The sequence below is a fragment of the Myodes glareolus genome, chromosome 16 (genome assembly GCF_982192425.1).
Source record: "Myodes glareolus chromosome 16, mMyoGla1.1, whole genome shotgun sequence".
Lineage (NCBI taxonomy): Eukaryota > Metazoa > Chordata > Mammalia > Rodentia > Cricetidae > Myodes > Myodes glareolus.
The window spans coordinates 74168631-74183848 of record NC_142041.1 but is presented as its reverse complement, the minus strand read 5'-3'; the positions used below and the strand labels follow the sequence as shown (position 1 = coordinate 74183848).

Here is a 15218-nt window from a genome sequence, read left to right as displayed (position 1 = left end):
TTGTGAATGATGACAAAAAAGCTGGGCATTGTTGAGAAGATCTACTTACATTGCCTATGCATTCATTCATTTCTTCTTTTTAATTAATCAACCGTTTACTGAATGTGTAGTATTTTCTTAGACATTGTGATAGGCACTAGAGAAAAACTAGGATTGGCATTTAAACAGAACATAGATGTACGAGCCAGCCATGGTAAGCTAAATATGAACAGATCACCCAGAAGAAGTTCTTTGCTTTCAACAATTATCACCTGCGAGAGTAGGACTCAGCCATCAGTAAGTTTAACGGAGGCCTGAGTCTGAGTAGTTTATCCTGAAGCAATATCTGGCTACAGGAAGGACCATAAATTAAGATTACCTGAGCACCATCCAAGAACAGACAATCCAAAGGAAATGCCTAATGTTCCAACCACTGTAGATAGGATCACCTGCCAGCATACATTCACAAGGACACCCCTAGACAGTTGTCAGCCAATCAAGGGTCCTGAACCTCAGAAAACCCTCACCCCCACCTTTACTACTATAAAAACTCAGCTCTATCTGAGCTCGGGGCTCTCTGTTTATTCCAATACGTTGGACATCCAGAGAGTCCGAGTTTGCAAACTTGCATAAAATAAAGGCTCTTTGCTTTTACATACGGGACTTGGTCTCCTCATTGGTTTTTCGGGGACTTCACAGATCTGGGCGTAACATAGCCATGTTGAAGGTTTAATGTTATCTGTTCTTATTGGTCATTGCCTTTCTTGTACTGATAGTTAATTATTGTATCATCTTTGATTGTAAGGTTACATAAACTGAGTTCTAGGCCTCAGTGTACAATGTGATACAAAAGCTAGTCACCAAAACAGATATGATGATAAAATGGCTCCTGCTCTTCTCTGAATGGCTGAGTTTTATTCTTTACTTCTGATTTTGTTTATTGCTATTTATTTAAGGAAAGATTTTTTGGTGATACTTGGAATTGAAATTAGTACCTTGTAGAGATATTAGGTGAGAACCTAGTGCTTTATACATACTAAGCAAGTGCTTAATTACTAAGCTATGTTCCCAGACCTATATCTATAATTTTCATTGTTAAAAAAATGAATCCATTCAGAAAGAAAACAAAAGTCCACTACCTTAATGACCAGGACTTGCTAGAACTCTCTGACCTCCAAAAATTTCTTGCTCTAATAAATTCTTGGAAATGATTTCTTTCCCAGGGCTTGTGTACACATGCTTGACTAACTGTGTAATGAGAAAGAGAAAATGGTAAATGACTGGGTAAGTTCCTTTGCTTTTCCAATTATCTGCTGTGGTGACTTTTCTTGCAATTCTGAAAACAAATGTCTTCTAAGACCACTGAGTGCCAGACAAAGACAAATTAGAGGCTAGAGATGTAAGAATACACAGATGTGGGTCATTTACAGAAGGACACATAGAGAGCATGACTGAGTACAGAGAATGTGTGTTGAGAAATGTCTTAGTGAATTCCTTACCTCATCAGATTTTAAATGAATCTTTTAGGAGTTTATTCTTAAAGTGTTCTGAGAAAAGAACATAACACAGATATTTTAATCTCCCCTCACTCTGCATTGAATTGGCCCCCTTCCTTGCAGGAAACAAAGACCTGTATTTTGACATCTGCATTTTGTTTACAGCCATCTTAAGCTCACAAGTTAAGAAAAATATTCACCTCTATCCCTTCTGCAGGGGGTAGGAAATCAACCTGGCATCTTATCTCCTAGCAGAGACATGCAGGCACCAGGCTTCAAAATCTATTAGCATTTTCCTTTGTTAGTCAACAATCACAGACCCTCAGTATTTACTTATCAGCTGGGGATGTTTCCGGACCTGAATTCAGGCAGACCTGAGACCCCTTCCCTCCCCCGTTTCCCTCCCCCGTTGTCCATTTGCTATATATATAAAATGAGAGGGCTTGATCAGAAATCCTGTCTTGCTGTCATCTCTTGTCCTTTCATTCCTCTCCCCTAGGTTTTTCAGAGACCACCGTTTGCATCCTGTTGGCCAGAATACTTGCTTCTCTGGATTTGTCCAGAAGATATGGATGAAATCAGTGATACTTCATGCAGGTCAGTTTCTTTAAATACAATTTTGTGATCTGTTAACAAATAAAAAGGGGGAAAGAGAAGGATGAGCAAGAGAAGAAGGAACTAGGGGGGGAGTGGTGTAGAAAGGTCGAAAGAGGAAGTAACAACATTTCTTTGACCTACTTTGTTAGATTATTGGATTTTTACTTCTAATTTTTTTCTCACTGAAGATTTTGATAATTCCATATTGTGTATGCTTTTTACTATTTATTTAGTTCCATATTTATTTTATAGGTGACAGTATCTATGAGTCACCCCATACATTCTGCACAGGTCCTGAATCTTTTTAAGGAGCTTCCAGTTCAGTCAGAGTGCACATCAATGAGCTCATGAAAGTTACTTAGCAGTCTTGGCAACAAGATGGCAAGCAAAATTGCAAGGGGTGATATCTGAATAGGAATTTGGAAGTACACTTTTCCCATCTCAGACACTTGTGTGAAAGGTCACTCAAGGAACACTAAATTTCTAGCTAAGCCTTTCCCAAGAAAACCAGCATTCCTCTGATCACAGGGTGAAATGCTAGAAATGAAGTTCCAGGTTAATAAGTTCAGTTTCAAATGCCACTGAAAACTGATTATGGTAAGATCTTTCTTCTATCTCATTCCTAGCATAAAACTAAAAGACCTGTCTTCATGGTGGTAGATGAAGTTTGTGAGTTCCCCCAAATGAAACATCTAGAGGCATATCTGCATTGAACAAATAATAAGCATTATTGAGTATACTCGTTTAAGTAAATATTTTATATTAACTACGTTCTCTCATAATATGTATTGTTGATATGAAATAGTGACAGGTGTAATAAACAGATAACTATAGCAATGCACCATGATAAAAATTTATCTTATACACTAAGAGATTGGAACTTTTGGTAGACCTCACTGCCAGAGTTAATATTACACCATGAGATGACTCAAGACTTAAGACCAATATCCTACTGTGTACTTAGTCTGTTAAAAGATCAATTTAACCACCCGCATTACTTACCTTGGATTTCCAGTGTAATCAGCTTTTACAACCTAAGCTAATGCATAACTGAATCTTAAAATATGTATTCTTTTCGTACCTGAAACAGAGAGTATTGCATGTGCATTATGTTAATCATTTGCTGAAAACAGAATATAAGCTAAAAGTGACCTTATAAGATGAATATCCACCATAAATGCTGAAACATTATTTAGGTATTGCTTGATTTGGGTTTGTTTCTTATCTGGGTCATTCGGAGCCAATGACTCCCTTGTAAAACTCTTATTTCTGTAAAGTATCCCTCACTCTTTCCTCATGCGATGTTTTCTATGCTGTTGGTTAAAAGAGAGAGCAAAGTATTTTGTTAGGGATATAGAGAGTCACACAGTCACACAGGGATAGATTCTCAAGACAGCATTCAGGGAGGCACAGATTCAGACTCATAACAGACAGGCAAGTACAGAAGATACAGGGAGAAAGAATTAGAGCATTCAAATTTGGGCCAGCTCCTGTTTTAAATAACATCAAGAGAAAGTACCTTGATTTATGTCCTCAATGTGACACACACACATTGTTGGTGACTGAGTTTATTTTTTAATGGATTCAAACAAATGCAGGATATTTTAATGCCAACAGGTTTATATTTTCAGTAGATATAAGCGAAGGGCCTTTAAGATCCTTTAACATTACCATGTCAGTTACCAGACTCTTTCTTGTCCTACCATCTTCTTTCCTTTAAAATGAAACTTGACAGGTATTTATTTTAAAGCCTCTTTACCCTCAGCTCTTACGTGTTCTGATTCAGGCTCCAGCCTCCCTGATTGAAGAGTATTAGCATCTTACGTATTAGCATCTTATGTATTAGCCCATCGACTTGTCACTAGTGTTTTATTTGTATTTTCATACTATGGAGAAAGTGTCTTGTTTGCTTTCACAAGTATCACTTGACTTCTGTGCACAAAGATTTCTAATACATCTATAACACAGATTCTTCTACTCTCTGTTCCTCAAATTGAATGTGAACCGTCTGTTATTCCTTCACATCCACATGCCTCCATCCAGTGTTTTGACATTCTCAGTCAATAAGTACCCGAATCAGGATGTGAACGAAATTCTGTGTGACTCACACTTAATTTTACTGAAAACAGGTATTTAAAACCCAAGTGATATAGAGGATTACAATCTTGAATGCCTCGAAATATACTTATTTTGCCATTGTTCTTGTTGAGTAGGGTAACTGCATGAAAGTCAGGGATGCAAATCATTTGTTCCACTTGTCTCTAATACTGTTTTAAGGAAACAAAAATATTCATATGTCTGATCCTTAGAATGCAAAGTTTTAGCTCTCACAATGTTTTAAAAATCTTGTCTTCATCACTGATATTTACTTTCCAGGTATCATATGGATCTCTCGGCTTAAATCTTAAACCCTTAAGTCTTAGGAAATGTTTCTATGATTTAAATTATTTGATAATTTCTTTCCAGCTTACTTCCTCTTTCCTCATAGACTGGGAAAGAAAGGCAATTTGACCTGTCTATCAGGTTAAATAACTTTGCCTTTGAGTCCTTTTATAGAATATTTTAACATATAGTTAAGAGTTTCTACTTTCTGAGTTCCTTAGAAACATTTTCCTCTCTTGATTCAGTATCTAAGACCTCTGTGAGGCCATACATTTGAATATTGTATCACAGGGTTTCAGCGCCTACATACAAATGATATGTCTGATAAAGAACAGATAAACCAAATCACTGGAAATGTTAATAAGTGTTTAAGATCATCACCAGCCTTTTCTGATTTGGAGAAAATAATTTTGCAAATCTAGCAAAAGTGTCTGCTTATAGAAGAAAGAGTTTGTTGTCTAGGAAACACATGTGCTTGCAAGGTGCCTGATGAGCTACATCTGAGATCATGAGCTTCTGCCTGATTATACAGGTAGGGTTCAGTCCTGTCTCAAATCACTGCATATTGTTACTGACAAGCTTTCATCTGAAGAGATGATGAAACACAGCCTTGGAGCTCTCTGTGAGCTTCTCAGGGGGCCACATCAAAGGAAGGTTCATTTAAAAATGCTTCTCAGGGTGACTCTATAGATAACAGAGTTCACCCTGCTACAGTCTCTGATTTTTCCTTTTAAATGGTCTGTTATCTCCTAGGACATCTGCGTACTGTGTTTGCTCAAAGAAATGTGTTTTTGTCTATAAAACATTTTATATTCTGAATATGGGTACATTAAAATTATGTTTGCTTTAAAAATTTAGCAAAGATTAGTTAAGGCCTTCTTCTGTATTAATAAAGATCTGCATAAAGATCATCATCTAATGATTCATTTGTTACCTTTGATTTCTTTGGTTTCTTTTGAGTGTTTTGTTTTTGCATGTGTCCGTGATATGTGTGCATGTTTGTACATGTGTGGGCCTATATGTGTTTGGCTGAATGTGTACACACACATGCATGTGGAGATTCAAGGCTAGTGTCAAAAGTTTTCTTTGTTCACTGCCTACATTCTTCATTGAGTAGCCTCTCTCAGTGAACATAGACCTTACCATTACTAGCCAGTTTGCGTCAAGGATTCTTGTCTTTGCCTTCGGAGTACAGCAATTACAGGGAAACCACTATGCCTCCTAACACTTAGATGGATACTGAGGGACTGAATCCTGCTCATCCTGCTTGGGAAGCATACTCAGTAGTAACTGAGTAGTCTACCCTGTCTTGGAATATTTTCATGTATATTTTAGCTCCATTTCCTAAAATGTTTAATTTTTTATTATACCTATCTACTTACTTCAGCAAGAAAAGCTATTTATATTTTATTTTTGCTTCATTTTATTGACAAAGTTCTTTGCAAGCAATGTTATTCTTTTTATTGCAATATTTTTTACTAAATTAGAAGAAAGCTAAATTGGTCATTTCTCATTTTGCGTGGTTTAAAAGTTTTTATATGTATATTTTTCTTTATTTATAAGGCTTAAATTTTTTAAGACAAAGTAACTATTCCCATAACTGCTACACCTGTGTTAGTGAGCATGAATCTAAGCTGTTTATGATGAGCTTGTCTGTAAAACAGAAATACTATTTATTCCTTATAATAATGAGGAGATAAAACAAAGTGATGTGCTGTTCAAAGTGTTTAGTACAGAGCCAGAGCATGAATACATATCCAACAGATGCACAAAGGTCAAACCAGTGTCTTTTAAGCTACTTTTGGGGCACAGCACAATTTTGATGAAGAACTTAACACGACAGTGATAGCATTCAGAACACAGGCGGAGTTGATCTTGGCTGTCAGACTGCTAGTTGAAAACTGCCTCTCCTTGGGAAAAATACAAAATGGAAACAACAATGAAAGTCTTCATTTGGGGATTATTTACTCTCCATCTCTAGAGTATTCTAAACTTATTTTCCTCATTTGTCACTAGCTGATCCTTGCACTGGTATCACACTCACATGACTGATATTCATCTGACCGGATCCTCATTGCTCAGACAAAGTCAGCTCCTGACTAAATGACCGTAAGTATCCTTCAGTACTGACTAGTTCTTTTCATTGTTTGTTTTGTGCATTTGTGTATCTGTTTTCCTCCACAAGACTGTGTTTCCCAAAAGTGGGAACTTTTTATGATTGTCTCACTGAATCTCCATAGGGTACATACTTAAATATTTAGTACGGAACAGTATTAAAAATGTGTTGAGTATATATTTACATGAATGCCTTGTTTTGATACTAACAACACCCACATGTCAGCTATTGAGTTATTACCAGTGGCCTACTATTCTCTATTTGTGGCTGTGAACCAGATGTTCATTAAAAGTTTTTATTTATTTTTTTTAAATATTTATTTATTTATTATGTATACAATATTCTGTCTGTGTATATGCCTGCATGCCAGAAGGGGGCACCAGACCTCATTATAGATGGTTGTGAGCCACCATGTGGTTGCTGGGAATTGAACTCAGGACCTTTGGAAGAGCAGGCAATGCTCTCAACCTCTGAGCCATCTCTCCAGCCCTCATTAAAAGTTTTTAAATAAATGAAAAAGCAAAAGCCTCATTTAGTGTGTGGTTAAGAATAGTCACAAGCAATGAGTCTGTGGATTAGGAAGTGTTTTCCAACATCACCTCCAGGAAAAGGAAAAGTAGAGTGATCAGAAGATATGAGAACCTCCCATACACAGTGGTCAGCAATTGTACTGCTACATGTTGCCCTGAAACCTGTGTGCCATCCACTTTCTGTCCTTCTGTCCATCAAATCTGCACTTATTTCTTGAAAAGACTTGCTCAGTTCATCGCTTGCAACAATGATGGATGTGTTCTTCTTAAGAAACCAGACATTAAAAAAAATTACCATGTATTTTGGTATCACCCTCTGTTCTTCATTGTCTAGATAAAGAGCACTGAACCGGAACAAGATAGGGCAACAGAAATCTAAGCAATAGTTTTGGGACTGATCCAGGATCAAGTCCTCTAAAATTTGCAAGTGAAGGCGGCAGAAATTACATCTTGCACTCCCTGCTCTGTGTCCCCATCTTCAAGTGGTATATTATTCATGACACTTGAATCACCAATAGATCTTGACCCATGTTAGCTCTGTGACTTTCCCAGAGAGTGTGTCAATTCTTCCCACATTGGGGCAGACATCCTTGGCTAATAACAGGCCTAAACTACTAGTTGAAATTTTATACTTTTTACTTTGACTGGATGGAAGAAGACAGTTATACATTTTAAACGTATTTGTCTCATCATCAACAACATGCCTAACACTTACTATATTATTATTTTTTAAAGACTTTTACTTTGTGCTTTCTAAACAAAACAAAGTTAAAGAAAACCAGGCAAGCAAACAAACAAACAACAACAACAACAACAAAAAAAACAGTTTCACAGGAAGTCTTACCAGAAACCTTAGGAAATTTTTCCAAAGTTCATTATTCCAACTATATGAAGGAGAAGTAGAATTTTGATTCCAACTAAGCTGATGGCATGGTATGACCAATTAGTCCCTGATCTGCTTTGTCACAGGCAGACCCCAAATTCAACAGGAATTGTCTCCAAATTTTTCAGCAAAAATATGAGTCCCAGAACTGGCCTTCCTCTTGTCATAGATAACCAAGTGGTTAATATGGATTGTAAATAAGTCCTTCAATGGTGTAAAATGTACAACAGTTTAATGATTTAGAAGAAATGACAGATTCCATTGAGTGCCATTTTCAAGGTAAAAAGCTGGATTGCTCAGCTCAAATCTCCAAGAAGGGCTAGCCTTTCCCACTTGCTGCCACTAGATGGCGAGTCAGTTATGCAAACACACTTTGTCCAAGAGGAATTAAAAAAAAGGTCAATAAACAGGAATTGCGATTTCATTGAAAGCCTTGCACAACACTTGCTCACTGTTGGAGCCTGCTTTTCTAGTTCTGTCCTTTCTTCTTTAGAGTAAGCACTGATAACTACCTATCCAAATTGGAGAAAGTTTGAATAATTAGACAAAGTCTCGGAAAGTTTATTTTCTCAGTAGTTGTATTATATCTGACTGGATTTTTTAAAACAACACCAAAGAGTAAATAATAAATTCAACAGCTACTTACTCTAATTATAAAACATATTCTTAATGAAACTAGAATCAGAAATAGTTAATCTTCTTAATTTTTTTCAATTAATCTGTAGCAATCATATGGCTTTAAGTTGCTAATTGCTATCTTCTGGCTATCATGTGATCAACTAATATCAAGATGTTATAAAATTCAAGAAAGTTCAGTGAACCAGTACAATTCAAATCTATCACATTATTAGAACCAAGGAGAGCTTCAGGGGCTGTCATGTCCTAGAGAAATCCATAGAGACATGATGTCTAAATGGATTGTGATATCCCAGATAGAGTACAGAACAGAAAAAAAGAGCAAAATGAACTCTAATATAGTAATACTAATATAATCCACATTGATTTATTAATGATATAAAATATACTATAATTGCATGTACTATTATACAAAATGTGCAGAGCAAAAGAACAAATGTACAAGGATATACAGAAACTGAAACAAAACAAAGTAATAAAGTTCCGTGTATAAAGCTAGACAATTCCTGGAAACAATGAGCATAAAATTTGAAAAATCAATAGTTTTGGAGCCTAAATTTCTTCAATGAAATAATTTTGTCTACCTCTGAGACTCTTTGCACGCAACTCTGTGACATCCAACGAAAAGAACATATGTGTACCATGTGCAGCCCTTGTTTAGTGTTAAAAGACAGGCTCTGTGTTTACAAGTGAAAGTTTAAATAAACATCACCTTTGCTGAAGGCTAGCAGGGCAGAACTACATTTATGCAGAAGGCCTCAGAGACAACTAGAGCAGGTGCTCTGCAAGAGAGTCCAGAACAGAACAGCAGAAAATTCTCTCTCTCTCTCCCCCGCCCCCTCCCTCTCTCTCTTCCTCTTCCTCTCTCTACCTCTTCCTCCTAGTCCCTCCCTCTCTTTTTTCCTCCCTCCTCCTTTCTTCATCAGGTGAATATATTTGGTAACTCTTAAGCACTTTAACAAATACCCCATTGTCAGTTTTACCTTGGACTAAGCCCAGGTTAAAGGTTCAGGAAAGCCCAGGTTAAAGGCACAGGAGTGACCATGGCATAGATAAAAACAAGGATACAATAAATGATTTCCACAAGAATAGTCATGTTCTCGGTGCTCATTTCCCTGCATAGGTGAAAAATGTGGTTTTCTTTTAACCCCTTCTTACACCATTGGCGAAATTTGTACTTTAAAAGGATCCATGGTTATTTGGTTTGCTTTCTCCTTTCCTCGTGTCTTCTTTGGATTGCCTTCAGCAGTTGGTTCCACAACTTCTCTGCTGAAGAGGCCTGAGGACAGGGCACTGAGCTGAAACAGGTCACCTAAAGCCTCTGCATAGGCACAGTTGGAACCTTTGGAGAAACCATTTCTTCCTCTCTGAAGGACATTGAAGGCCAAGTTCCTGCCTGCAGATATGTCCCTCTTTGGAGTGGATGGGGAGCAAGCTTTAAGAACAAATTTGCTTAATTCCTACTGGATTTTACAGTTATTGCAGGCACCATTTCGTTGCATACTGGTTTTCATTCTTCAGGACAAAGCTGTCAGACACAATATCTTGGGAGCTGTTTAAAACTAGTTGCCCTCTAGGTGATACAGACTAAACATGGGGTCTAGTGAGTAGAAATTAATATGCCATCCTTTTCTCTGAGGTTGTCAGAAGTATATAAGCACCATCATTTTATGTGAAGTGGCTTCAAAGATCTAATAGAGCCATTCACTATTTAGGTAATTATTGTTCTTGTTTCTCATCTTATTCCATCCAGAAATAGGACAAGAAATGTCCCAACCCCAAACGATGCTGAATTATTGGAACTTTAGTGCAGAACATAAGGTACGTTCCCTGCAAATGTTTAAGACACATTAATGAATACAGAGCTCATTATGCAGTTCCATGAAAAGTTTTATTCTTAAAAGATATACATTCCTATTTAAAAATATAAAGAATATTTTAAGTGATGCTTGCCTGCATCTGAACAAAACAATGGAGGAAGAGTGGATGGGGAAGGAGGAGTATGTAGAAGGAACTGGAAAGGGGAGAGTAAAGGAAACTTTGGTTGAGATATTAAAACAAATAAACAATTAAATATGAAATACCAAAACACTTATGTATGATGAAAATGTGGCCTTTATAAGAAAACAGCAGGCAGTGCACTGCCTAGTAAGTCAAGAAAAATTAAGGGTATACTGTGATTATCAGAGACTGGAAGAATAGGACTGGAAGAGAGGCTCTTCATGGTGATAAAGAAGTTAAATAAGAGCAAGGGAGAGGGGCTTTGTTCCCTAGTGTGATTGCACAATAGCAGGCAGTAATGTATTCTATATTTCAGACAGGCAGAAAAGGATATTTAATATTGTTATTACAAATGATAAATGTTAAGAGACAGATTTTTCACCTGATTTAAATTTATATATCAGTGAGCATATTGAAACAACACATGATAGCTCTCTGAAATGCATTGCATGTACTCCTGTAGCAGTTAAGACAAAGTTAATTTTCACGAAAAAGAAAAAGCAACAGTTTAATGTCATAGATAAAATCACAAGTAAGGAAAGGCAGAACTTATATATTTAAGTAAAAAGTCTCAAATCTAGCCAGGTGGTGGTTGTATGTGCCTTTAATCCCAGCACTCAATAGGCCAGACTGGTCTACAGAGAGTGTTCCAAGACAGACTCCAAAACTACAGAGAAACGTTGTCTCAAAAAACAAACAAAACAAAACAAAAGTCTCAAATCTAGAAATCCCACTAGCTTTTTTCACAGTTAAAGATGTGTTTAACATACAACAAAATGCATAGCAGGCAGACAGCAGTGGTCTCCTCCCTTCCTCCAGATGCTTTGGGTCACACTGTTATTTGTGCAGGGAGTAGATGTCAGCTCTAGAATTACAGTCATTCACAACTTTGCTCTCTATCTTCTCTCTGTTAAGGAATTGCTAGAGGCTTCTTTCTTTGTGAATTTTCCACTGGGCTCCCTGTTGATTTGATCATCCTGTACATCTTTATTGCATGCTTCCTCTCTAAAGTGTAGACTGATAATCTCCCATCTCGACGTTTCCATGGGAAGTTATACATAGAATTCTTTTGAATATTTGCACGAAATAAAAGAAAATGTGCATTATTTATGATTTGATGATGATGGTTCCCTGGCTATAAAACTTCAAGGCAATAAATATTGCCTTTGCAATTTTTATATCTATTTAGCAAATAAGTCCAAGAATAATCTAGCTATTGTCGATATCTTTTAGCTATTTTTGAGATTTAAAAATTATGTTTATTCTTGTTCATATCAGCTTAGTCATTGAACATGTAGAACTATAGATTTATAGACTTACCTCATACTGAAGAATGAATATAATTTTGATTTTAGCCAATGAACTGTAGGGACCATCGGAATATACCATCCTACTCTGTGGCCGTCTTTCCGTTGATCTCTTCCTGGCAAGGCTGCTGCCTCCTTCACTCCTCTTTCAATCTGAGTACTTCCTATGATTGCACTTCAGTTTTACCTCAAGCAATAGTCAGTATTAGAGAGCTTACTTGAAATGAAAAAACTCTGTGCATATTTTCACTTTCTAGTTGAATGTTCAAATGATTCTATTCCAGGTTTTAGAATGATCTGGAAAGTGCCATAGAAATTAATTAAATTTCTTTCACCATAACAAACCAACATGACTTATAAACTCTTACTGTTGATAAATTCTAAATCATTGTTAAAAGAGAAGACCACATGACCATGTTAAAATTAAAAATAAAGCTGTGTCTCTAATTATTCTGAAATGACCAGTTTGATTGCGGCCACATTTGATTTTATTACTTTTATGAAACTTTTCTCTTGAAAAACCAGATGCAGATGTTTTAATAGAAACCATGATGAGAAAAAACAGCTTCACTTTCCTAGCATTAATGAAAGGAAGTGAATATTCTAGAAAAAAGCCAGCAAAGCTGAATTATGTTCTGAGCATCACTCAGGATGTAAACTATGATGCAGATGTGCTCAGGGAGCTGTGCTTGTCGACCAGGCTGCAGTCTGTCTGCTGTGCTGGAAGGCCTGGATTCAATCCTCTCCACTTCAGTTTCTTTCACTTACATGGACACACATGAGATACGTGCTTCTAGAAAGACGGTAGTTGATACCCTACCTTCCTGCCTCCTTCTTATAGCTTAAAAGGCTTCAAAACTTCTGGAATAAACTCTGCTCATTCTACTATATATTTTTTTCATGGGAAAAAATTTGGCAGCCATAACTTGAAAGTACATTCAGAAGAATATGGCAGGGATGGTAATTTTTTGACTTGTATGATTTTAATAACAGGATTAGATATAAATTCATGTTAAGATTTACATCTAAATTACAAGTTGAGAAAACATTTAGACAAAGCAAGTTAAAGAACAATAATTTAACGATAAGTTTTAGAAATGAAGCAAAATGCATAAAAGTTAAATATTATTTCAACTATATGATTTTAAAAATAGGAATTTTTAGAAAGTTAATATCACTTTGATGAGAGTAGTTTAAATTTCTTATTATTTGTACTGATTTTCTCTCCAGTTTTTGTCAGTGATTATAAATATTTCCAGCATATTTAAAACACATAATTCACTCTTCATCATCTTTGCCTCAGGCCAGGTGGCAGTTTTCATAATTTCAATGTGTCCAAGATGTACCCCGGACACGTGTGGCACTATGCCAGGACAGATGGGAAGATTTTCCAGTTACTTAATGCAAAATGCAAGTTGGAATTCATTTCCAAAAGTAATCCTTGGGAGATAAACTGGACTGTCCTCTACCAAAGAAAATACAAAAAAGAACCTGCCATGCAGTCGAATTCCAACTGGCCATCACTGGTGCATCTTTTGATGATGTAACGACTGAGAGAATCAGAAACCAGAAGTTCAGAAAGCTCAGTAAGAGCAAGCTATCAGGGCTGCCAAGGAAGCAAAAGGCTAAGCAAGCATCCAAGAAGACAGCAATGGCTGCTGCCAAGGCCCCTACAAAAGCAGCACCTAAACAAAAGATTGTGAAGTTTGTGAAGGTCTCTGCTCCCTGAGTAGGTGGAAAATGCTAATTTGATAGATCAAAGTTTTGAATAAAGATCTATCTGTAACTTTAAAAATATAATAATAAATAATAAAAAGGAAAGCAAGTAAGTTAGTTGTTCCATTTAGAGCAATGAATGAATCATGTAAAGCTTACATTTCCACCCAGTTTAGGTATTCTGACATAAGAGGTTTGCTCCACCAGGGAAACAGTCTTCATTGACCACTCCCAGTCTTCAAAGTGAAATGACTGCATGAGTTTGTGTGAATCTAGGCCTTCTTGAGGCCAGCACTACTAACACGCCTCTAGCTGTATTTGGTCATTCACATAGTTCTACATTGCAGCACCAAAATTATTATCTTGTTTCGTTTTCAGGATATATTACTACATTTATATCAGAACAAATTAAATTCCAGGGAGATGAAGATACTTTACTTGAAACAAACGAGGGACAAGTGACAAGTAGCAGCAACGTGGAACATGAGGAGTTTTCTTCACAGGTCTTGGGTGACATGCTAGGGCTTGTAGGATAAGCATAAGACAGTTTCTTCTTCAAAGGAACTCGAACTTTAGTTGGGAAGGTGATTGACACTGAAAAACAGCTTGTGTGTGCATCACATGGTCTTTCGTGGGGCCAGAAAGACTTTGTTGCTCAAAATGCCTGCTTCCTTGAGTTGACTAAAGATGGATGAAACACCTGAAAAAATATGTTTTGACTGATCGAAGAAGCTTTCAAAGACATCTATTGTCAGCAGATATAAGAGAATTTGAGATAGAAACCGTCTTGCAGTTTAGATCCTGTCTAAATATAAACACATCATGTCCATATGTGTCTCTCCAACAACCTGCATGACACAACACAACTGCAAAATAGAAGCAGGCTATGCCCTGGAAGAATGTATCCAGTTCACCTTGGCACTAGGCCTCTAGAAGGACCTGTTAGATGATGCATCTAATGCACACAGGCTGACCTTGCTGTTCCTATTCACCTCAAGCACTATCCTATGTAAAGTCACTAGCAGGTGATTAATATTCAGCTGGACTGTTAACTAGAATACTAAACTAGGAACATGGTTTGCAATGTGTTAATGTTTTCTTAAAATCTTGTTAAGTGAGAATGATAGTCATCATTTAGAGGAGCAATATGAATTGGGTACTGTAATTAGCACTGCAAGATTATCTTTCACCTCTTATTTTTCATTACTATAATTGGGCACATTGGATAAACATAGCCAAGGAGGAGAGATTTGGGTACTGTGCTGTACCCTTGCTTAGTCAAACACGATTGATGCACTCCTGACAAGGCCCTGTGCCATCAGTTAGAATAGTACAGGGCGTAGAGTCATTTAGTGGAAAAAGAGGAGGTCAAAAGCTCACTGCTGTACCTTGCCCTTTTTGGACAAGTCCATGCACATAAACCACATTCATAGCACCTGGTATATAGCGGGTACTGTAAAACATGCCAGCTTGAATGGGAGTAGTAAATGTGATAATGAGAGAAGATAACCACCTACACAGCTTCTCTCCCAACTCTTGCTGTATTCTTCTCACCTATTTTGACCTTGCTTTCCT

At 36.9% G+C, this 15218-nt stretch overlaps 1 pseudogene; it reads left to right on the top strand.

Moving 5' to 3' along the window:
* The first annotated feature begins 204 nt into the window (after positions 1–204).
* On the top strand, positions 205–13674 carry LOC125390892 (large ribosomal subunit protein eL24 pseudogene; annotated as a pseudogene).
* The last annotated feature ends 1544 nt before the right edge of the window (positions 13675–15218 follow it).